Source organism: Pleurodeles waltl, chromosome 3_1 (assembly GCF_031143425.1).
Source record: "Pleurodeles waltl isolate 20211129_DDA chromosome 3_1, aPleWal1.hap1.20221129, whole genome shotgun sequence".
Taxonomy (NCBI): Eukaryota; Metazoa; Chordata; class Amphibia; order Caudata; family Salamandridae; genus Pleurodeles; species Pleurodeles waltl.
This window is the reverse complement of record NC_090440.1, coordinates 778,175,176-778,202,210: the sequence shown is the minus strand read 5'-3', so window position 1 is coordinate 778,202,210 and position 27,035 is coordinate 778,175,176.

Here is a 27,035-nt window from a genome sequence, read left to right as displayed (position 1 = left end):
ACCCAATGGTGTTAGTGGGCATCCACTACTAGTCAGGGTCCTGTGGGTTTCAGGTGTGCAGCTGATGGCGTTATGCCATGTCCCCCAAGGGCTGGTGACTAGCATTGTAACTGGTAGTGCATGGCCTAGTGCGTAGAGCAGTTCCCTGTGTGTTGTGTATGCCAACAGTAGTGTTGTTGCTGGCATTGACCAAGTGTACCCTCTGTCTCTCCCCACCTTTTTTGTTTTGTCACCCTGTCCTTGTTTGCATTAGCATCATCTGGATGAGGAGCAGAGGCACCGGAGATGGAGGGAGCTGCATCCCACATGGGCCTGGAGGCCGAATCCAACAAGGGCGAGAGCACCAGTTGGACGGAGGGCGAGGGGAGCACTACGACAGAGACAGGAGGGGACACTACAGACAGCGACTCCTCCTCCGATGGAAGCTCCCTGGCGGTGGCGGACACCTCTGTGCCCACCCGAACAACAAGTACAGCCCCCACCCCCCTACCAGCACCGCCTTCCCAGCAGCCCCTCAGCGTGTTTCCCGTGCCCACTCACCCAGGAGGGTGGGCATCTCCTTCGCCCCAGGCACCTCAGGCACTGCCCCAGTCAGCCCTGCTGCCCTCAGTGAGGAGGCTATTGACCTCCTGAGATCCCTCACTGTTGTGCAATCAACCATTCTGAATGCCATCCAGGGTTTCGAGAGGCATTTGCAACAAACAAATGCATACCCGGATGGCATTCACTCTGGCGTGGCGGCCCAACAGAGAGCATTTCAGGCTCTGGCCTCCGCACTGATGGTAGCCATTTTACCTGTCCCTAGCCTCCCCCCTCCAACTTCCTCTACCCAGTCCCAATCCCCTCAACCCCAGCCTATCCCAAGCATACCTTCATACCAGCATTCACCCAAATCAACACACAAAAGTGGCTCAGGCAAACACAAGCACCACACTTCATCTCACAGGCACTCACACAAGCACCATCCCCATGCAGACACACCAACATCCACTGCCTCCACTGTGTCCCCCTCTTCCTCCACCTCCATCCCAGTAGCATCTCCACTCACACCTGCATGCACTAACCCCTCATCCAATACCTCCATCACCAGCACTCCCATCACTACACACCCCTCACTGGCAGTCACCACCCCCACATCCATGTACACATCTCCTGTGTCCTCTCCCACTGTGTCTTTGACCCCTCCTCCCAAAGTACACAAATGCAAGCACACACCCACCCAACAGCCACCCACCTCACAACAGCATCCAGGTCATACACCAGCACCCAAACACAGCAGACTGACACCTCCTACAACCACTCCCTCTTCCTCCACTCCCAAACCTTCACACTCTTCCCATCCCAATGTCCCTAAGAAGCATTTCCTAGCCAACATTGACCTGTTCCCTCCCCCTCCTCCCACAACCTTCCCATCGGGCCAGGGTGGTCAACACAAACAAAATTGATATGGTGAACTTCAGAAGCAAAACCTTCCTTTGGAACTCCACCTGGTGGCCAAAGGACCTCAGACCTGCCCCAACCCCTACTGCCCACACCAGAAACCTGGGATTCATTCTGGATGTATAATCGGGCATGACAGCCCAAGTCAACATAGTTACCACCACCTACTTCCACCTGCTGAAAAGTCTGTGGCTACCAGAAAACACCAGGAAAACAGCCACACAATCCCTCACAACAAGCAGACTAGACTATGGCAGAGCACTCTAGGCCGAAATCAACAAACAGCTCCTGAAGAGACTCCAAGCCATGGAGGACACCATTGCAAGACCCGTCCACAACCTCCCTCAAAGCAACTACACCACTTCACACCTCAAGAAACTCCACTAGTGCCCCATACACAAACACATGCACTTAAAAACTCCTCACACGCACCTACCAGGTTCTACACAACATAGATCTGGCTTACCTCAACACCCCAAAGAAAGAGAGAGAGGGCCCCCCACATCACCTATCCACCCAATGGGACAAGGCACTGTAGCAAAATGATATAAGAAACGTTACCTCCTGGAGGGAAAATTCATACTATACACCACACCATGTTTTAACTATTGTCGTGTTTGGGATATATATTTTTTATGCATGGGAATATTAATTACAAATGTATTTTGATATTCCTTTATTATGATTGATCATTGGGGTGGATGAATGTATGATACGAGAGTGGTGTGGTGTATAGTATGAATTTTCCCTCCAGGGGGTCATATTTCTCACCTCAGCACCCACATCCACTTCCAACAACCCTCCAGGAACCTCCAATCGCCCACACCTCTGCCTATACAAGAACACCACCCCTAAGGCTTGGAACAACCTCCTCCACCACACCAGGCTTTCTGTGTTGCTCCTTCAATTCCATAAGAAGCTGAAGACCTGGCTCTTCGATTAATTCCAGACATGCCTCAGCCTACCGACTGGAAGCACCTAGATACCCTCGCAGGTGATTAGTGCGCTATAAAAATCCCTATAGCATAGCATGGCAACATGTTGGCAAAGCTAAAGTCCCTTTCCTGGTAGTGCTTCTTAAATCCCTTTTGTAGGTTAATCACATAATGTATGATGCCAGCTGCGCAGTCAAGCCAGACCTAAAAAAAATGAAAAAGTGCACAATAAGCCGCCCCTGCTGTTTTTCTGTGGACAGTAGCCATCCTCCATCTTACAGGGTCTATACTAAACAATGGAGGGTAAATCGAACTGACCACAGCACTTCACAATTCAAAGTAATAACTGTACAATAATCAGTTTGATGAACAAGGATTGACTGATAGAAGAATCTGGCAACATGATTTATACCTACAGCATGGAATAAACTCAATATATGGCCTGGGATCAACCTGACTGTTTCTTATTGGAGTTATTACTTTGAAATGTGGAGTGTTGTGGACTGTTCGATGTATCCATGTGATGCATGTGCTCCTCTGGTAGCACGTCTTGTTGCCCAGGGGTAGCATGGCGCACTAATCATTCAACACCCAATTAGCAATATATGGTATTTGTAATACTGTGACACGCACAGGATGTGCAGGTGATTATACCACTACTACCTGTTAGGGAGACTCTTTACAAAACAATGGAGGGTGGTTACCTACTCGAGGGTAGAGGATGTGGGGATCATTGAAGGGTCTCCCAAGTGCCAAGGTGTACATACTTGGCAGGCCCTTCATTACGATGAAAATTCATGTGAACATGGTTTAGCACAGAAGAGTTAAAGATCACATTCGGTTTTGTTGTTGCTGATATATTGATTCCTAATTGAAAAGAGTGAGAAAGAGCAGGTCATTGATTCCGGTTAAGTGTGGGATACGAAAGGAGTCTGACCTCCACAGCAGCTTAGAAACTGAGATCGTGATCCTACTATGAATGGTTGTTTAATCTGTCCCACCGGATGGCTAAATTGCCCTCTATTTATGTTAGGATGCTACTTTTATATATATGCCGAAGCACAATCCTGCAATCAAAAGTATCAACACAATAAAGCGTGGCCATCTGTTAATCAGTGTTTCAGTGTTCCAAACGCGGTGAATGTGCAATGCAAAGTGAACAGCGTTCAAACTCACGCAAACCAAAATGTTTGAGAACCGTTCTCCGACAATAGCTGCATACTCGTTACACAAGTGAATGCAACTGAACATCAGACTCAAATAGAACTATTCATTGTGATTGTGTTCACGTACGCAGGCCAAGCTTTGAAGGCGTTTGCTATTCATTGTATTTAAATTGTGCATTACCAGGGGTCGAGCGGTCGGGCACAGGGAACGGTGAACGGGGTGGCACAGTAGGTGGCGCTATGTTTGCAGAAACGTGTGCGTCGTGTGGATTTGTATGTGTTCGACTAACTCTTGGGGATGCCGCATATATCCCCAGAGATAATGCAGAATAGAGAAAACTCTTGAAATGCACTCTTTTTAAACACCGTTGTTCTGTCGCGTACTGAATGTTTTTTTGTGTAAAAGTTTCAATTTATTTATCCTTCTAAGCCTAAACTCACTATTAAACTTGTCAGACGGCAACGCTCCTGGGACTAAAACTGCTGCTTCATGAAGAAGTAAAAGGCCTAAGGCAGCATTTCTTTTATGTTCCCCTCTATACTGAGAATTTACTACTACTGAGAGAACGAACTGGATTGTCTGTGCGCACAATTGATTCCCCTCATATATCCAAAGAACAGGGACAGCATAAAACAGAGAGTGACAGCAGCAGCTTCCCCGCAGTCCCTGTTAAATGAGATGACACTTCAGACTTCCTAATCTCTGACCAAACTGTCAGCAAAGTACAATTTTGTGAAACTCGATAATTGAACACAAATTCCAAAAGGTTATCCATCGTCCACCAGTAGTGCACACCAAGGCACACAGAAGTGACAATAGGGCGTTTAATGTGCTGCCTTGCACATTAACTAAAGGACATAAGAGAGAAGATAACTGCTTCATTGTGACTTGTCATTACTGGCGGTAGCTAGGAGTAAGCACACAATGACTGAATAGCACATTTAGGCCCATATTTATACTTTTTTTTGCGCCGCATTTGCGTTGTTTTTTGACGCAAAATCGGCGCAAACTTACAAAATACCAAGGGGCATATTTATACTCCGTCTGCGCCGATTGTGCGTCAAAAATTTTGACACACAATCAGCGCAAACGTTGCCCCGTATTTAAACTTTGACGCCCGCGGACGACAAAATTCCTCCGTGTGCGTAATTTTTTGGATGCGGCAACCTGCCTTACGTTAATTATATGCAAGGTAGGCGTTCCCGTCCAAAAAAGGGCTTAAACGGCCGTGCGTCGTATTTATGCTTTCGGGCAAAAATTACGCACGGCCGGGAGGCGGAGCCAGAAAATGACGCACAGCCCGATTTGCGTCAAAAATTAATGCCTGGTTCAGGGCAGGCGTTAAAATGGGGCAAACACACCTGTATTTAATCAGAACAAACAGCAGAGCAGCAGAGCAGCAACAGGGAGCCATGGAGGTGATTCTAATCCAGCATGCATGCAGACGCAGAGCCCAGCAGCAACAACAGCAGCCACAACAACACCAGCAGGGACCCCAAAGGCAGCGCAGAAGGCAGGAGAGGATATTCCGCCCAAGAACAACCCTTCAGGGCTTCAGGGAACACAACATCATACAGAGGTACCTGCTTGCCGTACTTCACATGCTGGCAAGTGGCTCTTTCCAAACAACTGGTGCCCTGGTTGGCGGAATATCACAACCATCATTCTCTGCCTTTTTGCCCAAAGTACTGGATGCCATCATTCGACTGACACCCCGCCACATCTGCTTCCCTAACACACTGCAGAAGCAGCAGGAAACAAAACAGGGGTTCTACGCAATCAGTGGCTTCCCACACGTCCTTGGTGCAATCGACTGCACACATGTACGCCTTGTGCCAGCTGCTGCAACTGAACACCTCTACCGCAAAAGGAAGCACACACATTCCATCAACGTGCAGGCCCTAGTCGATCACCAGGGATTGATCACCAACATCGTGGCTAAATATCCTGGGAGTGTACATGACTCATACATCTTCCGTCACTGCACCATCAATGAACCCTTCCAGGATGGACGGTATGGCAATGGACTACTTGTTGGAAAGTACAAAAACCTACTTATATACTCACTACACAGCAACCCTCTAGGACACACAACACATACACCACAACAGCAACATGTGAACAGGAACACACTGAGGTCGTGGCATCACTAGCCATGTTTCTTAAGTCACCATTGAACCTGTCACACATTGGAAATTACTGTACAGCCTAGTGTGAAGACGTCAATGAGTGTGGTTGCCTAAATGTCACCTTGCAAATTGTAAGTGTCCCAATGACCTTAACAATAATACATTGCATAAGTTTCAAGGTATGGGATGTCCAGGGTACTTTGATATAAACGTGTTAACAACACTTTCAATTTTAACTGTGCATGGAACTATCATCTCACCCCCAGTGAAGACACACGGACACCTGTATCACAAGTCACAATGCTAGGGAGGGCACACTGTACTGCAAATCCCAAAACATACTGCTGACAAACGGTTAGCAGACAAACACTTGTTCAGCCAAGGAAACAACACAATGCAGATGGTACAGCCTACAAGCATAGGATGTCACATTAGTACACAAAAGAGTCACAGACATCACAAGACAACTACTGCCATTAAAGGTCTTTTCAATAGTGCCAGCTACATCAACATGATGCCATTCATTTTCTCTTGCAGCTGATCAGGGGTATGGCATCCAGCCATGGATTATGACACCATTTGGCAACCCAAGTACAGCTGCAGAGCGTGCATACAACGAGGCCCATAGCAGGACACGCAGCATTGTCGAGCGGACCTTCAGCATCCTCAAGTCAAGGTTCCGCTGCCTCGACATCACTGGTGGTAGCCTCCTATATTCCCCAGAGATGGTCTGTAGGATCATCCTCACAAGTGCAATATTGCACAACATTTGTATCAGAAGAAACATTCCCCTCCTGGAACCAGAGCCACACATGCCTGAAGAGGAGGAAGAGGAGGATGCTGGCCTGCAACAGGAGGGGGAACTACAGAACACAGCTGCTGGTATACGCAGGCGGCAACAGATTGTAAATAATTTCTTCTGAATATGTTCACCTTCACCACTTTAGTTAACTAATTTAAATAAACACCTATTCTAATCACCATATCATGGTCTGGCTATTCCTTTTTGCACACCTTCATCTCTACTTATCAGAATAAGAGTGTTGCCTCATGGATCATTGCTGAGATACTGAGTAGGACACGGAACATCCCAGAGCTAATGTGATGCCTAACATACAATGGTCACATACACAAACACTCTTAATGACATATATCATGTACATATCTCCTTTGAAGGCCAATAGCAGAGGACCACATCTATTTCACACATACATGTTGAAAGCAAGGTCCAACGCAGCATATGGCACACAACTATGACACCATCACTCAATAAGGGGAAAACAAGCCTCATACATGAGGCAGTCAATGTGCTTTGGCATCACTAACAGGAATGTCTGACAAGACCCTTGGCAGCAGTTAGTCCAACTGAATCCAATATTTGCAAGGAAGATCTGTGACTAGAGTTCCATAGAAGCAGAACAGAGACTGCACAAGTGCCACACATATGACATGCATTGCGCACATGACATTCCATGCATATGTCAGCCCATTTCTTAACTCCTGACACACCCATTCACCTGGTCACAACCCACCTGTCGGAAGAGTTTCCTGGAATAGTAAGATGTGTACCCTGATAATACCTCCTCTACACACACAGACCTACATTAGCAAACCAGTGTGCTACACCCTTTCTTAAGGTATGCCATTGTCATATAACATCTGACTGCATGGACGTCAGGTCAATTTATACACTGTCTTCTAGTTTCAAAGCCCTGTTAGCACATGTAGATTGCTTCCCATTGTGAAAATGTCTGTTGGCCCTTAGAATGCAAGTCTCACCTACAGGACTGGTGAGAAACAGGTGCAGCCCACACCTGTGATCACCTCCATGCACACCACTCATTTAAAAAAGCACAGCCCCTGATGATGCCTGGAACAGCATAGGAGTTGCCATTATGTCAAATACACCGTCAACCATTGATACTAATTAAGCCGTGTAACACAGCCCTGGGGTTCATTTGTCACCTTCAAAAACACAGGATGTACACAGTTTGACATGTCAACTGCCTAGTTTGTCCTCCAAACAGTCTCAGTCAGACCACTGATTGTGTAACTTGTCCAGTAGCTGGCTTCTGAATCACCTTGCATTCTGTCAGCCTGACTGGTAACTGTCTGTGCGTCACACTAAAGTATCCATGTGTCTACATATGTACCACACGGGCATAAGAAAACCTCCCATTCATCAGGGGGCATTGGGCATGGGCTTCTTCCATGCATACCCAAATACATTATATAGCATCATCTGCCTTTTAACTGTACCATTTGAGATACATCCTCTTGGAAATGCAAAATTCATGGCTCATCCCTTGTCTGGGTTGCATATATGCATGAATGACAAAGTGTGACAGTGTCCGAGGGTCATAGGCAGGGATTGGGTACTGGGGCTTTCAGCACAACCAGCAACCTCTGAAAATGTCCATGAATAATACACAAATGTCAGAACCAATACAGTTCACACACAGCATCACAGTGCGCACAACATAGTGATGGGCCATGTGTGGTGAATAGCTGCGAGAATAAACAGCACAGAGGCTATGATGTTCCCAGATGCAGTGGGAAGTGCAGAGGCCAACCTGTGTAAAAATGTTGTAATGACAACTGCCGGAACATGACAATTGAGACATTGGGGGTCATTCCAACCCTGGCGGTCGGTGTTAAACCAGCGGCCAAACCGCAAACAGGCTGGTGGGGAAAAAAATGGAATTCCGACCCTGGCGGAAACCGCCCACAGAGACCGCCACATTACCACACCGCCCACCACGGCGCCACAAACAAAGCGCGGCGGTCACCGCCAACAGACAGGCGGGAGACAATGTACCGCCCACTGTATCACAACCTACCAATCCGCCACCTTTTCCGGGGCGGTAGCCCCACCGATAAAAACACGCCAGAAACAGCCATTTCGAAGGGAAAACGCTCACCTCCATACAGCCCACGAGGAATAAGGACAGCATGGAACCCGAACTCCACATACTCCCAGCGATTGTGTTCCTACTCCTCTACCAGGAGCACGAACGCCGGCGCAGAAGACAACGGTGAGTACTGCACCTACGACACAGGGGAGGGGGGTGGAGAAAATATTACGGGTACACACATATGCGACACACCCACCCTCACCCTCACCCACTACAACACACACATCAATGCGTATCAACACATCAGAGTGACACCACCCAAACCCCCCGGAAGAATGCAAACACAAAAGGAAATGATTCTAAACATAGGAATATATTGTATTACTGGCTTAAAAATATAATTCTACATCAAAAACTGTTATATACATAAATGTACAAGTCCGAGCATTGTAGCATGTATTGTCCGTGGACCACTGGGCCCAAATCACATGGGCAAAGCCCACACAAGATACCTGACTCCAATGGAGAGAACACTGCAGGGGCATCAGATAGCAAAACTACAGGCACCTCAGGGGGAAGGGAAGGGGGGGCACCTCAGCCAGATGAGTCCACGACACCAGATCCATGAGGGGCCTCCATGGCCACTGTTCAATCCTGGGGAGTGCAAAGCCACAGTCTCTCAAGTCCGGACAGTGGGTGGGTTGCCCACTGTTCAATCCTGGGGAGTGCAAAGCCACAGTCTCTCAAGTCTCTACAGTGGGTGGGTTGCCCACTGTTACATCCTGGGGAGTGCAAAGCCACAGTCTCTCAACTCTCTACAGTGGGTGGGTTGCCCACTGTTCCATCCTGGGGAGTACAAAGCCACAGTCTGTCAAGTTTCACAAGTGGGTGGGTTGCCCACTGTTCAATCCTGGCGAGTGCAAAGCCACAGTCTCACAAGTGGATAACAGTCTCCACTGGTTCTGGGTAGGGCCTGGTGCCCAGACTGCTTCGTGCAGCCCTGCCCGACTAAGATGTGGGCCAGCCCCTGGCGCTCATGGTTCAGCGGTGCTTGAGACGGCGGTGCCCAGTTCAGCGGTGCCTGAGACGGCGGTGCCCAGTTCAGCGGTGCTTGAGATGAAGGGCCCAGTTCAGCGGTGCTTGAGACGGCGGTGCCCAGTTCAGCGGTGCTTGAGATGAAGGGCCCAGTTCAGCGGTGCTTGAGACGGCGGTGCCCAGTTCAGCGGTGCTTGAGATGAAGGGCCCAGTTCAGCGGTGCTTGAGATGAAGGGCCCAGTTCAGTGGTGCTTGACATGAAGGGCCCAGTTCAGCGGTGCTTGAGACGGCGGTGCCCAGTTCAGCGGTGCTTGAGATGAAGGGCCCAGTTCAGCGGTGCTTGAGACGGCGGTGCCCAGTTCAGCGGTGCTTGAGACGGCGGTGCCCAGTTCAGCGGTGCTTGAGATGAAGGGCCCAGTTCAGCGGTGCTTGAGATGAAGGGCCCAGTTCAGCGGTGCTTGAGACGGCGGTGCCCAGTTCAGCGGTGCTTGAGACGGCGGTGCCCAGTTCAGCGGTGCTTGAGATGAAGGGCCCAGTTCAGCGGTGCTTGAGACGGCGGTGCCCAGTTCAGCGGTGCTTGAGATGAAGAGCCCAGTTCAGCGGTGCTTGAGATGAAGAGCCCAGTTCAGCGGGGCTTGAGATGAAGAGCCCAGTTCAGCGGATCTGGCCATGGCGTGGAGCTCATTTGCCACCTGTCCTGTGGCTGGCGGTGCCTTCCTGCCCATCTGTCCTGTGGCTGGCGGGGCCCTCCTGGGCTGCAGTGCCGGGCATGTTGGTGGCCTCCTGCCCACCTGGGATGGGGCTGGCGGGGCCCTCCTGGCCAGCTGTGCTGAGGGTGGTCTTGTCGGGCGTGCTGCCCTTCCCAGCCTTCCCTGATCGCCTGTGGCCCTTCCCCACCTTGGGCGGTGTGACAGCAGTCTCCACACCTCCTGCCGGAGCCATGGTAGGGGTTTTTGTGCCTGGTGTCTTCACCCTCTCGCGCCGGCCACTGCCTATCTTTGATTGTTTCTCCGGGGGTGGGCTACCCGTGCCTTGGCTCCGTACTGAACTGGCTGCCCTGGAGGGTGGGGGACTCCATAGTCCATGGCAGACTGTCATGACAGGGCCCGGTTTTGTGGTGGCTGAGGTGCTGACTGGAGTCCTATGACATGGACGGGGTGGGGCAGTTGGTGGAAAGAGGTTAAGTTTGGACAGGAAAAGCTTTTTAGGAGCAATGGGAGGGGTAGGTGTAGTGGGTATGGGAGTGGAGGAAGAGGATGTGGTTGTAGGAGTTTGAAGTCTGGTGTCTTTGGGTGCAGGTGCTTGGGCTGGAGGCTGTCGTGAGGTGGATGGCTGTTGGGTTGGTGGCTGCCTGCGTTTGTGTATCTTGGAAGAGGGGGTCACAGACACACTGGGAGAGGACACAGGGGACGTGTAAATGGCAGTGGGGGTGGTGACTGCACGTGTGTGGGGGGTTCTGGTGTGTGTGCTGGTGATGGACCTAGTGGCTTATAGATGTAGTGCATGCAGGTGTGAGTGGAGACGTGACAGGGAGGGAGGAGGGAGACGAGGAGGAGGGGGACACAGTGGAGGCAGTGGGTGTTGGTATGTCTGTATGTGGATGTTGCTTGTGTGAATGCCTCTGTGATGTGTGGTGCTTATGTCTGGCTGAGCTTCCCTTGGGTGTTGAGGTGTGTGCAGGCTGGTCTGATGGTGTGTCTGGGATAGGCAGAGGTACAGGTGATAGGGTCTGGGTGGAGGAAGTTGGAGGGGGGAGGCTAGAGACAGGGACAATGGCTGCCATCAGTGCTGAGGCCAGAGTGTTGAACGATCGTTGAAGGGCAGCCTGACCAGAATGAATGCCATCCAGGTATGCATTACTCTGGTGCACCTCTCTTTCGACACCCTGGATGGCATTCAATATGGTAGACTGCCCAACAGTGAGCGTCCTCAGGAGGTCAATGATCTCCTCACTGAGGGCAGCAGGGGTGACTGGGGCAGGGCCTGAGGTGCCTGGGGCGAAGGAGATGCCCACCTTCCTGGGTGAGCGGGCACGGGGCAAACGCTGAGGGGCTGCTGGGAGGGTGGTGCTGGTGCGCTGGGTGGCGGCTGTACCTGTTGTTGCGGGAGGCACAGATGTTGCCGCCACCACAAGGGAGCTCCCTTCAGAGGACGAGTCCGTGTCACTTATGTCTGCCCGAGTCCCCGCTGTGGAGCTCCCCTCGCCCCCCGTCCCACTGGTGAAATCGGAATCCGTTGCATGGCCCTCCATGGCCATGTGGGATGCAGCTCCCTCATGCTCTGATGCCACTTCTCCTCCGCCTGATGATGCTAATGCACACATGAACAGGAAAACCACAAAAAAAGGGGGAGGGGGGAGAAAATAAAGACATGTTGAGTGCATGCATTGGCGACACCGTTGGCGGACAGGACAGACACAGAAGCCCCCTGCACTATGCCGGACACTTGGGGTCCACTACTCAATCCGTGGGACATGGCCTACAAGCCTATGGATGACATCTGCACACATAGATGACACAGGGCCATGAATAGCTGTACTTGGCAACCTACAGAGGTGGGGGGCGGGGGCACAGGGCCATGCCTACGGAGGGGCCTAGCCTACAGAAATCGCCCTGGCCTAGGGATACCCACAGCCCTCCTCCCCCACCCAGACACCTCCTCTGCGCGCAAAGTCACCAGAATAAGAGTGTACTCACCCCCTTGTGTCTGCTGTGATGTCCTCACGCGCCCATCCAAATCGGGGTAGGCCACCGCCAGGATCTGGAACATCAGGGGGGTCAAAGTCCGACTGGCACCCCTCCCACGTTGGGAGGCCATCCCCAGCTGAGCCTCCCCCGTCTTACTGCTCCAACGTCGGATGTCCTCCCATCTCTTCCGGCAGTGGGTGCCCCGTCTGTGGTGGACCCCCAGGGTCCAGACGTCCTTGGCGATGGCACGCCAAATATCAATCTTCTGGTGGGCGCTGACCTATGTGAAATGTACAGGGGGAGAAAAAGAGTCATCACCTTCTGCACCCTCAATGTGAGTGGCCCCCCATCCCTACCCTTGCCATGTGACACATGCTCTCATCTATCGTTTGATGCATGCCTCAATCGCTCCCCTCCCCACCATCTTTCATCCACCCCACTCAACACAGGCATTGGCAACTAAGCATGGCCCCAGTGTACTTACCTGTTGGTCTGGAGGACCGTAGAGTAGCGCATACTGGGGGAGGACCCCATCCACGAGTTTCTCCAATTCCTGAGCAGTGAAGGCAGGGGCCCTTTCCCCAGTCGCATGAGCCATTGTCTCTTCCAGACCGAGGTCACAGCAGCACTTGCAGTGTAGGTCCTCTCCTGTCGAAGATCAAGTATCGAGTGATTAAGCCGATAGAAAATGGCGGTCACGCCCGCGGCGGTGCGTACCGCCGGCGCACATCGTCATTGGCTCCTGAGACCCATAGGGTTCAATGTTAACCAATGCTGCTTAGCGCCGCGGTCTTTGACCGCCTACCGCCACGGTGTGCCACGCCAGCGCATTTACCTCACATCCCATTGTCGCACTTCACAGGTCAGGCAGCCGCCATTTCAAGGGCCCACATGGCTTACTTTTTACTGCGTCACACATACCTAGGCCTTGTATCAACACTCATACAAGCCATTCAATGCATTGGGAATCGTGTTTTGTGCAAGCTGTGGTTACGTACCTGTGGGTTGATTGACTCTGTGCTCGCTGTTGTCCTTCATAGGCACCGTCCGCTGGGACATGCGAGGAGATGGAGGAATCTTCCCGTGTACAGACCGCTGGTGGACCTGTCGACAATGGAGGAAAGACATGTCATACTGACATACAGGCTTGACCGAGCCACTATTCATGAACTGTGTGCCCAGCTGGAGCCAGACCTGATGTCACCAATCCACCAACCCACAGGGATCCCCCCTCTAGTGCAGGTGCTGTCAGTACTCCATTTCTTTGCAAGTGGGTCATTTCAAACAACAGTGGCCACATCATCAGGGATGTCCCAGCCTATGTTTTCCAAGGTGTTGTCAAGAGTGTTGTCTGCCCTGCTGAAACACATGCGGAGCTACATCGTTTTCCCTGAGGTGGGGGATTTGCCTACAGTGAAGGGTGATTTCTATGCCCTTGGACATATCCCCAACATCATAGGTGCCATTGATGGGACCCATGTGCCTTTAGTACCCCCCAGCAGGAGTGAACAAGTGTACAGAAACAGGAAGAGTTATCATTCTATGAATGTACAGATGGTGTGTTTGGCAGACCAGTACATATCCCATGTTAATGCTAAGTTCCCTGGCTCAGTGCATGACGCGTACATCATGCGGAATAGCAGCATCCCTTACGTGATGGGTCATCTCCAGAGGCAACGTGTGTGACTAATTGGTGACGCGGGTTCCCCAACCTGTCATGGCTACTAACCCCAGTGAGGAATCCCAGGACAAGGGCAGAGGAACGGTACAATGAGGCCCATGGGAGAACTAGGAGGGTGATCGAGCGGACCTTCGGCCTCCTGAAGGCCAGGTTCAGGTGCCTCCATATGACAGGTGGATCCCTATTGTACTCACCAAAGAAGTGTGCCAGATCATCGTGGCCTGCTGTATGCTTCACAACCTGGCTTTGCGACGCCAGGTGCCTTTTCTGCAGGAGGATGGTCCAGATGGTGGTGTTGTAGCAGCTGTGGAGCCTGTGGAGAGTGAAGACGAGGAAGCCGAAGAGGACGACATAGACAACAGGAACGCAGTAATACAGCAGTATTTTCAATGACACACAGGTAAGATTCCAACCCGGCATATTCCATATACTTAACCCCTACTACCTCTCTACTGTCTGACCTTTTCCACCAGTGTATGGTAACTGAGTTGTGACTTTCCCTTCCAATTTCAGAGATGTGGGCCCCACTGCGTGACATCTGCTTTGTTTTCCCATGGACTACAGCTGTGTGACAGTGGTATGTTGGCATCACAATGTAAATATGCATTTTTGGCACGGTAATGTCTAATACATTTGTACAAACTCACAGTCAGACTCCTGATTGTTTTGTGCAATAACTGTGTTTATTTCAGTGCTCTATATTGGTGGGTGATTGCAAATCGGTGAGGGGTGATGGTGGAGGATTGTCCATGGCAGAGTCCAGACTATTAGTTTCACAGGTGCATTGTCCAAATGCCTGTGGAAAGTGGAGCATGGGCAGTATAAGGATGGACAGGGTGTCAATGTGGGACAGTGGGATGACAATAAGGGAGGTATCCTTTCCTGGCGGGGGTCTTGGCATCTTACTCTGTCTTCTTCCTGGATCTCAGGGCCCGCTTGCGGGGTGGTTCTCCTTCTGCAGGGGGTGGGGTGCTGGTGGCCTGTTGGTCCTGTGGCGGGGCCTCCTGTCCACTAGCGCCGGCAGAGGTGGTAGGCAGTTCTTGGTCCATGCTAGTGTCAGGGGCCCTTTGTGGTGCCACAGTGTTCCGCAATGTGGTGACTACCTGATTCAGATCCCCTACAATGGTGGCCAGGGCGGAACTGATGTTTCGTAGTTCCTCCCTGAACCCCAAATACTGTTCCTCCTGCAGAAGCTGGATCTCCTGAAACCTGGCCAGGACCGTCACCATCGTCTCCTGGGAGTGGTGGTAGGCTCCCATGATGGAGGAGAGGGCCTCGTGGAGAGTGGGTTCCCTGGGCCTGTCCCCCCCCTGTCGCACAGCAGCCCTCCCAGTTCCCCTGTTTCCCTGGGCCTCTGTCCCCTGGACCGTGTGCCCTCTACCACTGCCTCCAGGTCCCTGTTGTTGTTGGGGTGGTGGGTTAACCTGGGTGCCCTGTAGTGGTGGACACACCGCTGATTGACGTGTCCTGGGGACAGAGGTATGGGCCCGCTGGGTGGGTGCTGTGCTGGTGTTCCGAGAGGGGGGAAGGTCTGCTATGGGCTGTGGCTGTCTGAGGGGAACCGACTGTCCAGAGGTCCCCGATGGGCCGGGCTGGTCATCTAGATCCAGGTCGACAGAGCTGCTGTCCTCACTGTGGGCCTCTTCTGGGGGTGGAGTGGACATTTGTGGACCCTCCTGCGCGGTGATGTGGCGTTCTGGTCCTGCAGGGGTATAAAAGTATGGTTATTGCATTTGTGTGTGTCATAGCGTGTATTGGGTGGGTGCCCGTGTACCCCAGTGCTGGCATTCCCGTGTGGGGGCTTTTGTGACGGTGGTTTGGGGGGGGATGGGTATGTGCAGTGGGTATGCTTTGTTGATGGGTGTCCATGCTTTGTGGTCGCATGCAGGGCTTGGGGTTGGGATGGGTGGGCTGTGATGGGGAGACATTTGCAAGGAGCAGGATGTGATGGGGGTGAGGGTGGGGGTATGAGTTGGCATGCTGGTGGGGTGGGGGGGATGAAGTAGTGAAGATGAGACTTACCAGAGTCCATTCCTCCAGATACCCCTGCGAGGCCCTCAGGATGCAGGATCGCCAAGACCTGCTCCTCCCATGTTGTAAATTCTGGGGGAGGAGGTGGGGGTCCGCCGCCAGTCCGCTGCACCGCAATGTTGTGCCTGGATACCATTGAACGCACCTTCCCCCGTAGGTCGTTCCACCGCTTCCTGATGTCGTCCCTATTTCTTGGGTGCTGTCCCACAGCGTTGAACCTATTGACTATTCTGCTCCATAGCTCCATCTTCCTGGCAATGGTGGTGTGCTGCACCTGTGTTCCGAAGAGCTGTGGCTCTACCCGTACAATTTCCTCCACCATGACCCTGAGTTCATCCTCCGAGAACCTGGGGTGTCTTTGTGGTGCCATGGGGTGGTGTGGGTGATGTGTGGGGTGGATTGTGTGGTGATGTGTATTGGTGTGTTGTGTGAAGTGCGTGGAAATATTGCTGGGTGAAAGTAAAATGAGCGTCTGGGTGCTTAGTTCTCTTTTTCTCAGTGCGTGGTCCCGATTCTGTAGGAGTGGGGGTTTGAGGGTGATGTGGGTGTGTGTTTTATATTGTGTTGGGTGTGTGGGAGTGGTGTGTGTATGTATATCAGGTGTGTGTATTTGTAATTGTCCAATGTGGCTGTGTTTTGTAAGTGTGTGTGTATTTTGAGCACGCCGGTGTGTACTGCCAATGGTATACCGCGGTTGAAAGACCGTCGCGTGGATTCGTGTGTCGTGATAGTGTGGGCGTATTTCTGTTGGTGTGACGGTGGAGGTTTGGTCATCGCCAGTTTCTCGCTGCCCTTTGGTGTTTCGGACTTTTGTGGATGTCTGTATTTTGGCGGTTTGCCTGTTGTGGGTCAGAATGACCGTGGCGGTTTACCGCGGCCGCGGCGGTATGTTGGCGGTCTTCTGACAGCGGTAAGCAGCTTTTACCGCCAAGGTTGGAATGACCACCATTATCTCACTCAGCACACCAAGGTTGCCCTGTTGACTGTCTCATTACATGTCTTTAGTGACAGGGTGGGACCATTCACATGTTGGTTCACATGTCCACATCTACTTTACTCACATTGATCAACAAAGGATACTCAGTATTTACAGGAATAGCTGCCACTGACTCATGATGAGTCCTGGTCCGAACTGTGACAAATTACACCCCAAACAATCTACAGGATCATCATTGGACCCCACACATGAACAAGACACCTATGTGCAATTGATCACTGGAAATATATGGACACGTGCTGTCTTGTATGCTGGTCCACCACAGCCATGTGATAGTTGGGCCTTACTTCTATGGCCTCAACTGTGGTGTCATCATACATATGAGATTGACCCTCGTCTGTCTGTGCAAACAACATGGTACCCACTTCCTCAATGCATGTGTATGACTCACTGTGGGATTCATCAACTAGTGCCTAGGAAGCTCTTACCAATACTCTAGGACATAGGATGTAGAAAATGTGGACCATTGACATGAACATGCGTCTGCCATCCATCTGGTGCATGCTATGTCACATGTGGTGTCTATGTGACCCTAAAACTTGGAAGTATACTTTACGGGTGTTGTTACATGTATGACTAACACATGCCCTTGCTCATTCCAAATTTGACTTGCATCTTAGGATTGAACACATGGACCTCACATTCATACAACCATATGTGCAATAATGCTTCATGTGATATACACACACACTTGGTCAACCAACACATTAGTTGTCAAAGCACACACTTTGAGCCAAAGGCATTTAGGTATTGTACATATGTGCGTCACATTGCTATCCTCTCCTTATGACAAACATGCACAGCGGTGTGCGTCATTTTTTGACAACCAAAACTGTATTTGCGTCATTTTTTTTGATGCACAGGAGTGAAATTTAGCCCACATCCAGATATTTGTACAGTCCATGTATCATTATGTGGATGAGGGTTAATATTCACATCTGTGCGTCAAAAAAAATGATGCAAATACAGTTTTGTGAAACAAAAAATGACGCATAATGCGAAAAAGGCGGGACTTTTCATACAGGAAGTGATGTAATAGGATATCCTGTTTACAGATCATGTACAGTGGGTGTACTTTCACTTTCACTTTGCAGTCTATGATCCTTCTAGACTGTGTGGCTGTGTAGAGAATGTTGTCCAGAGATTTTGTGCTGTATTTGTCCTGTGTGCTATCTGTAAATTCCTTTTGTGAAATAAATATTGTTTGTGTATACTGTAGTACTGACTTTTGTCTACATTTGTCCATTTATCTTGTGTATTTCTTGTGTGTGGGAGTCTGTTGTGGGTAGTGTTAGTTTGGGGATAGTTGGGCTCTTTTAGTGTTTAGGTTTACTTTTTTTCTGTCTTTTTACCCCTACTTTCACCCATTTCCCCTTCCTTTTTCTTTTACCCCTATTCCTTATCTTCAACTATAAGTATGTCTGGTAGGCCACGTCTTGGCAGGATGGGGGAAGAGGAGTTGGGGGGCTTCATCTGGCTGGTGACACATTTCTTGCCGCTCATGATCCAGGCAGGGGGCAGGGTCATACAGGGGTACCCGACAGAGGCGCGCAGAATCCAGTGGGGAAAGGTGCTGCATCACCTGCAGCGTGTATATGCCAGCCAGAGGAGTGGCCACCAGCGGAAGCACCGGTGGGCTGACCTCATCACCAGGGAGCAGGATCTCTTGGACCACCTGGGAATCATGAATAGTGGCACTGTTGGTGAGTACGACTTATGTTAATGTGCACGATTAAATGCTCTGTAGTGACATCAGGGGATTAGTGCAATGTCTGCCAGCTAACTTGATGACTGTGTGTAATGCTGGGGAAATATAAGGGGATCATTGATGCACTATGGCAAGGATCACAATTGCTAGCTGTCAGGTAGCACGTGCTCAGCAAACTTACAGGTAACTTTACCATGAAGGAAATTGGTGCGGCCTTTTTGCAGGCACAGCTAACAAAATAGGAGCCAATCATGTCTACATAGGGTATTATTGACAGAGAAGTACAGATGTACCAACATTTAGGCCAACGATGTTGACGCAATTCCAAGACTGACTTTAAAATCACTACATGATGCTGAAAATGAGTGCTGCCTTCACGTCAATTGATAATAGCAAAGTGGCTCAAACATTGGTCGCATGTTAGTCTGGTGGGTGTGGAAGGAAAGCGTTCACAGAAGTACTATGAATGTGTGGGATTATTGTGTTTCTTGATCTTTTTGGATACATGTTAGTTCATGATTTGAATACATTGTGAAAAGGTGTAAGGTGCCCTCAGCTAACATCTTAAGATGTCTGTTGGAATTAGTTGAGCCACAATCCAAATATGGATGGCAGTCCAAGTGTATGCACATGGCCTCACATCTCCATGGTTGGGGCAAATCACCATAGCTGGGCCACATCAATTGACTATACTGTAACAACAGGATGGCTTACAGGAGTCCCTGCCCCTCCCTCTGTACATTGGGCCTATGTGCAATAAATGTGTCATGGCCACAAGGCATGTTTGACTGGTAATGCAGTCCTCAAGTAACCAGGCGTTGGATGTTTCTCTTGGATGCACATGATGAGACGATTACACTCTATATTTTTTAGTGCTCACCAATTATGGAGCAAGTTTGCAACCACATGATAGTTAGGGCCAATGTATGTGTGCCAATATGTGTGTAACTGTCACAGGAGACCCAAGGCTTTGTACAAGTTGGCCGTGAAATATCAGATGCAGTACCATCATGTCAGAATGGCTGCCATTTAATTATTCAGCCTACACATTGTAAATGATTATGAAATTGTTGCACTGTGCACTGATTTTGAGCACATTTCTTCCTTCCATACCTTACAGGTGGACCGGCACCCTACACTGTGGGAGAGGTGGTGACATTTTAGGACCCCGACCACTCCAGTAAGTGTTGATATGTCTGTTATGTGTTGTGTTTGCTGGTTATGGACTCGTGTGAGTTGGACGCATAGCAAAGTGTGATGCGTTGGGCAAGCTTTTCACTTGTTCCATGAGTGGGAATGCAGTTCTCACATGTTTTGAGTTTGCCAATGCGTATCCAATGGTATCATGTAGGGATTGTAGGACATCCCTGTAGGCCCCACTGTGAGTACAGGGGATAGTCATGTGTCTGACACTTGTATCACCAAGAGTCGCAATGGAAGTCAGCCCCTATTTAGTCAGCCTGTCAGACCCACATTCTCTAAGATTGGTGGAGCAAATAGCTTCCTAATAGACATCTGCTTCCCTATTTACCTACGTAAATAGAACCTCCTAGCAGCATGTACTTCCACATGTAGTGCATCAAGTCTGTGGAACCTGAGTGTAATGGCCTTGGTGTGCATGCAATTCATGATCATGGGTGTTCTAGCAACTCTGTGTCTGATGTAAGTCAGGCCTCACTGGAAGTATATGTTGTGTACTAAGTTCTGCATTTCCTGACATGTCTGACCCTATGAGTGCTCTAGGGTTTGCTGACTCCTAATTTTAGATAGACCTTACCTGTGGTGTGTGTGTAGAGACAAACATGTGTGGAGTTGCCTATACACTCCTCGGTGTACATGTTGTTGTCAAATTATAGTTGTGTATCCACCGCCCCCCCTCAAACACGGCCATGGGTTTGTGAATGGGGTACCTAGTACTGATGCTACCAGTATGTTACACATACCTGTGAATAAGTGACGATTTGGTTGCATACTAGTATCCACACTCAGGTTTGGCACTTGGTACCATAATGGAAAGTCCAGTTACAACTTGCAGACCATGTGGCTTTAGTTTTGCTTTCCGTACACTGACATTTGTAGCCCAGCTCTTGGTGGAGGATATGCAGCATGATTCTTAGATGTTAACTGTCAGAACTCAGATTGCAAGTCAAAGCCAGTTGTCACCCATCTTGTGGGTTATGGATATGCTTGGTGTGAGGTCACCTTTGTTGTCTGGCCTGCCATATACTTCCTCAGGGACATTCAATGCTCTGTATCGTGATATGAGCTGTTACAAGTACAGTAGATGTAATGTCTGATTAACTTGCTGTGCCGTTTCACACAATGCAGTTACTAATGTAGCATGTCTGCATTTGTCTTCACAGCAGCTAACATGACTCCAGACCAGGTCCGTGAATTTCAGCGTCGGGCCATGTAATACCAGCACATCCTGTTGGTGGAGTCGGGGTTCCGGAGGATGGCCCGGCGATATCGCCATGAACGTGCCTCCGGGGCATGGCGAGCCTTCCCACAGGGTGGGCCTACTTTGCCCACCACAGCCACCACAGAAACAACCACCAATCAGAGCCAGGTGGCCCCACCAACAGCTGCCACTGTTGATCCAACATCTGCTGGACTTCCTTGCCCCAGCATTGCCACCGGTGCAGGACAGCCCACATAGACCTCCTCCACTGGTACCCAGACTGCCACTGCTCCAGCTGTTGACCCTGCAGCCTTCAATAGACTTGAACATAAGATGGACAAAGTGCTGCGCAAGGTGAGCCACCTGAGCCGGGACGTGCAGCACATTAAACGGCGGGTCAAGGATATAAAGAGGACCCTCTGGAGGGCCAACCTCTAGACAGTTGATTTGATGGACATAATACCCTCCCCTCCCTCCTCTTTCCTTGTTCTTATAGTTAGTGGGCTTAGGGGGCTTAGTGTTAGGTTAGTATAGGCTGTTAGTTTAGTTAGTGTTAGTGGGTGGGGGGTCCTGCTTGTTTCTTTTTTGACTTATTACATGTGTGGGTGGGAGGCTATGTTGGGGTTCTTGTGTGTAAAAGAAAAAAATAATAAAAAAAAAAAAAAAAAAAAACACCAAAAAAATATATATTTGTTTAGGATAGTATAGTATGTGTTTAGGTTAGTATGTGTTGTCCTCAATGTGTCCCGTCTCATAAGGGAGGTTGGGGGTAGATGTTTAGAACGTTTCGTTACATGTGATAAGTAATTGTAGCTTAGGTTAGTTAGGGACAGTTGTGGGTAATGAGTAGTCAGGGTAGATTAGGGTAGGTAAGATTTTTCCTTCAGTTTCCTCATCTATGGTTAGCTTTTAATAAATATTTGGTTACCCCTTAATAGTATGTGTTGAATGGTACTTGATCGTGGGTTTGGATTCAGTGTACATCAATTTTGTACTATAACATCTGTGTCCTATGCTACAAACAAATCCCAACTGAGCTGTACGATTGGCAGCTAGCCCAGAGCTACCTTGCAAAGTGTCTACCCTTTGTTGCAACCTCCAATCACAGTTAATATGGTTCCCAATGTGTTTCTGTTGATAAGTGCTTCCAGACTTGATATTGGGGAAACAGTTTTAGGTCTGACTGCAGTGTGATGATCATGCACACCCTTATAAGACGAGTTCTCATTGGCAATCTTGTATTCTTGTCTTCATGACCCTCATACATCATTTGTGACACAGTTCAGCATGATTACCTATTTGTATGTTAACTCAGACACCTTCATTTGTGCAGTTTTTTTTTTTTTACTTAGATTAGTGTGGCATGTTGATTGTGTTATTTTTGCATGTTGACAACATTGACAACATTTAGCGGGCACTATTTGATGACTTAGTTATCCCCTCAGGAAGCATTCTGTCCTACACAGCATGGTGCTGTATGGTTTTTCACCTCATCAGATTATTCCCTCAGGATGGGCAGAGTATGATGCAATCATGGTCACTGTGCAGATTTCTCTAACTACACAATATCAGGACAGTTGTATTGACAAGCTACGTAATTTGACAGTAGGCACATTTCAGTTATCTACTGCACAGTTGATATGTCACATTACATAGAGACAGATTTGTTGTGTAAGTGCTATTTATTGAAAAGTGCTGTAGTGCTATATGTACATTGTCCATGATTGTGAGTCCATTATAGTGATATCATCCATTGTGATCCAACACAAGGGTTTACCAAAATGCTTTTGTCATGCTGGGGTTGCTGTTTCAGACAGTGCATAGGGACAGACTTAGCCAATGAGTAGGAGAGAGACAATCACTGGGCTGGGTGACAAGATATACAGTGGTTAGCAGAACAGTGCTTGAATACAGTTGTTGTAAGACTTTCATGTTTCAAAACGCAGGACTTTGGTAATAGTTGGCCATGTGGCAGGGACTACTGCTTCCGGGTCATTTTCCTTGTGAATGTGATCTATTCCATGTCTTCTTCTTCTGATGTGTGTGTTGCCTGCTTTGTCCTTGTTGTTGTTGGTTGTGAAGGGGCAACACACACCTCAGTGTTAGAAGACGTGGAGTCAGACATCCTGGTGGCTGCTCCCTGTGAAGGTCTTAAGGGCAGTACTGCTGCAAGGAGGGCCTGCTGGTTCTTGAGAATAGCAGCCACATCACGATGGTAGGCAGCCAGGTCGGCCCTGAGGGGTTCAATGTTGCATTCGTGCACGCGTTGACAGGATTGCTGTTGTAGGTGTTGGGTCAACTGTATTACAGCTGTGCTGAATTCCTTCTGGGTTTTCTGCAGTTCCTGCAAGATAGATGTTAGGGCTTGCATAGCTTCTGCCTGATCTGCAAATGACATCATGCACGAACGCACCCCCTCAAGGCTGGTTGCCATATTTTGAATCCCCACCCGCACCTCCTTGGCCAGCTCCTGCTGTACTCCAACTACAGTTCTCTCAAAGCTGGTGCCAGTGTCGTCTGAGTCCTCAGCTGTATTGGAGCTGGCAGGTCTTACAATTGAGGTGGTGGATGGTTCCTCTGTGATGGCTGCTTGTTCTGTGCTCCTCCTTGTGACAGAAAGTGGGGTCTGAAGGGTTTCAAGGACCTTTTGGATAGTCTCCTGGGGAATGTTTATCGGCTCGTCATCAGGGAAATCTGGGACAGGCATATCAGCAGGAGATCCATCTTTCTCTGCAATGAAACAGGGTACAATTAGTGTGTCTGTGTTGTGGCAATTTTGATGTGACGTGCCTGCCTCTTGATGAATTCACTTTGTGATCTTGTTTTGTGTTAATATCTGCAGTCCTTCAGATGGGCATTGTTTCAGGCCTATGGCCCACCTGTGTGTCACATGTATGTTATTGAGTTATCAGACTTGTCAGCCTCATCGCCTCTATGTGTTGATTTTAGCCAAATAGAGAATTGCCACCTTCTTTTCATACTCGACCCTCCGTGTACATCCATTCTCATGGTAAGACCTTTCACTGGCTGTGGGTGTTCTGATGGCCCTGGCAGCACACTTAACAATCTGGACCTCCCCCAATCCCTGATCGTTCACATCGACTTAAATGTAATTGACATATGGCATATCCTATGCATGGCAATGTTATGATCCGATATGGATGTTAACATTGTTAATGGGTCCTGCTGATGTTGGGTAATGTGTGTTACATTGGATTGCCCTGATAGTCGTATCAGTGTCCTATTTCCTCCTCTGACTGTGCAGGTGTATTTCAGTGACCAGTTACATGTGTCCCCTCCTCTATGCTGTTGTCTGAGCAGTATGACATTTGGGATGTTGCCTTGTTACCCAGACACAGGATGGACCCTGACATATGCATCATGGGTGTGTCCTTAGTGCTGTGTCGCTCCTATTGTTGTTTACTTTGGCTGATGTTTGTGACAACTATGGGCATTGACATTTGAGAGTACTGGGGCCTTTGTCTTATTTCTGGGGATTGTTGCAGATGTCATCCTCACCCCCTAATTTAGGTGTGTATGATCCATGGGGAGGTTACTGCCATTGGCTACTTGAGCTGCACACAGATCAGAGGTGGTAGTGGCAACTGTTGTCGCAGTTATATTGCAGTTGTCGGTTTGGCTAGAGGATTGCTAATAGGGCCCTAGTTAATGTAGGAGGTATGTTGGCTGATGAGTGCCAGGATGTAAGTTTGACGTAGTGGCCTTCCCTCCTGTCGTGGCTTTCCCTTTGTTCCATCGTTGGCATGACAGCATGCCCCCATGGGACTGTTGTTGGTGTAGTGTAATGGTGTGCCCCAGCTTCTGTCTGTGCAGGCCATGCCTCAATGCCATGCCCCTTTACCCATGCCACTCCATGTATATGTTGACTTCCATGCATTTTGTGGTCGGTATCCCCCCGCTTGCAGTTAACATTTGTGCATTTTAATTCCCGATGCAACTTACCCTGCATGTGCGTTGTCTCCTGGTAGTCTGTGCTGTCCTGTCCTTGAATCCCTGTGACGATCTCTGACCCAAAAAGGAAGCAGAAAAAAATCCACAGAGAAAAACAAGTAATATGTCGTCACATAATGGTCTGCACTGAAAACAGTAGTGTACACCAATCACTGTTTAAATACAAGTTGTATTACAACCGCTGATCACCAATGTTAGGAATGGGGTCTCTAGCTGGCAGTCAGTTTGCACTCTGTCCAAGCAGGGACCTTCACTCTAGTCAGGGTAAGGGAGTTACACTGTTAAGACAACCACTGCTCACCCCCTTGGTAGCTTGGCACAAGCATTCAGGCTTATCTCAAAGGCAATGTGTAAAGTGTTTGTACCAACACTCACAGTAACACAGTGAAAATACCACAAAAGTGACACAACACCAGTTTAGAAAAATAGCCAATATTTATCTAAATCACACAAGACCAAAATGAAAAAAATCCAACATACACAAGCAAAGTTATGAATTTTTAAATTAAAAAGAAAATTAAAAAGAGTCTTAATACACAGAAATCAATGTATGTGTTGGCTTAACACAAAGTACCTGGTTTACGTAAAAATAAAGCCTCATGGGCAAGTGTGCTTCGGAAAAGTCAGCAAAGCGTTGATTCCTTACTCGTAAGTGAGCCCGTGCATTGTTTCTTCTCCGGTCAGGTAAGCGATGCATCATTTTTCTCTCCCCCAGAAGAGCGATGCATCGATGCACGTATTTCTAGACAGGCAACCTGGGGTCCGCGCAGGTTCACTGTAGTTTTGGCATGCAGTGCTAAAGAGATGCCCTGCGTGGGTGATGCGTCGATTTTGGCAGCCGCCAGCGGGTGTTGTGTCCATTATTCATCTGCAAAGCAGGTGCTGCATCGATGTTTCTCCGCATGGCTCCTGTGCATAGTTTTCAGCCTTGGTTCCACCAGCTTCTCCTTTCAAGGGCCCAGGGACTGGATTGGGCACCACTTGGCAGGGTAGGAGTCTTAGCAAGAGAGTCCAGGTGCTGGCAGAGGAAGTCTTTGATGGCCTTGAGACGTCAGAACAAGGAGCAAGCTCAATCCAAGCCCTTGGAGACACTTCACAAGCAGAAAAACACAGCAAAGTCCAGTCTTTGTCCTCTCACAGGCAGAAGCAGCAACTGCAGGCCAACCCAGCAAAGCAAACTCAAAGGCAAAGGGGGAGTACTCCTCCTCCAGCTCTTCAGCTCTTGTCCTTCGCAGAGGTTCCTCTTTATTCAGAAGTAATCTAAAACTCTGGGTGTTTGGGTTCACTACTTATACCCCTTTCTGCCTTTAAAGTAGGCAAACTTCAAAGGAAAGTCTTTGTTGTTGACAAGATCCGGCCTTGCCCAGGCCTGGCTCCAGTCACACACCAGGGGGTTGGAGACTGCATTGTGTGAGGACAGGTGAGCACAGAAACAGCCCTTTCAGTGGTAAGGGCCAGCTCCCTCCTCCCCACTCTAGCCCAGGAGACTCATCAGGATATGCAGGCTACACCACAGCTCCCTTTGTGTCACTGTCTAGAAGGCATTCACAACAGCCCAACTGTCAGTCTGACCCAGATGTGCAATACACAAGCAGGCAGAGGCACTGAATGGTTAAGCGAGAAAATGGATACTATTTAAAAGTGGCATTTTCAAACAGACAATCTAAAAACCAACTTACCAAAAGATGTATTTTTAAATTGTGAGTTCAGAGACACCAAACTCCAGATCCCCATCTGCTCCCAATGGGAAACTGCACTTCAAATATATTTAAAGGCAGCCCCCATGTTAACCTATGGGAGAGATAGGCCTTGCAACAGAGGAAAACAAATTTAGCAATATTTCACTGTCAGGACATGTAAAACACATCAGTACATGTCCTACCTCTAGCATGCTCTGCATCCTGCCCATGGGGCTACCTAGCGCCTACCTTAGGGGTGCCTTACATGTACAAAAAGGGAAGATTTAGGTCTGGCAAGTGGGTACATTTGCAGGTTGA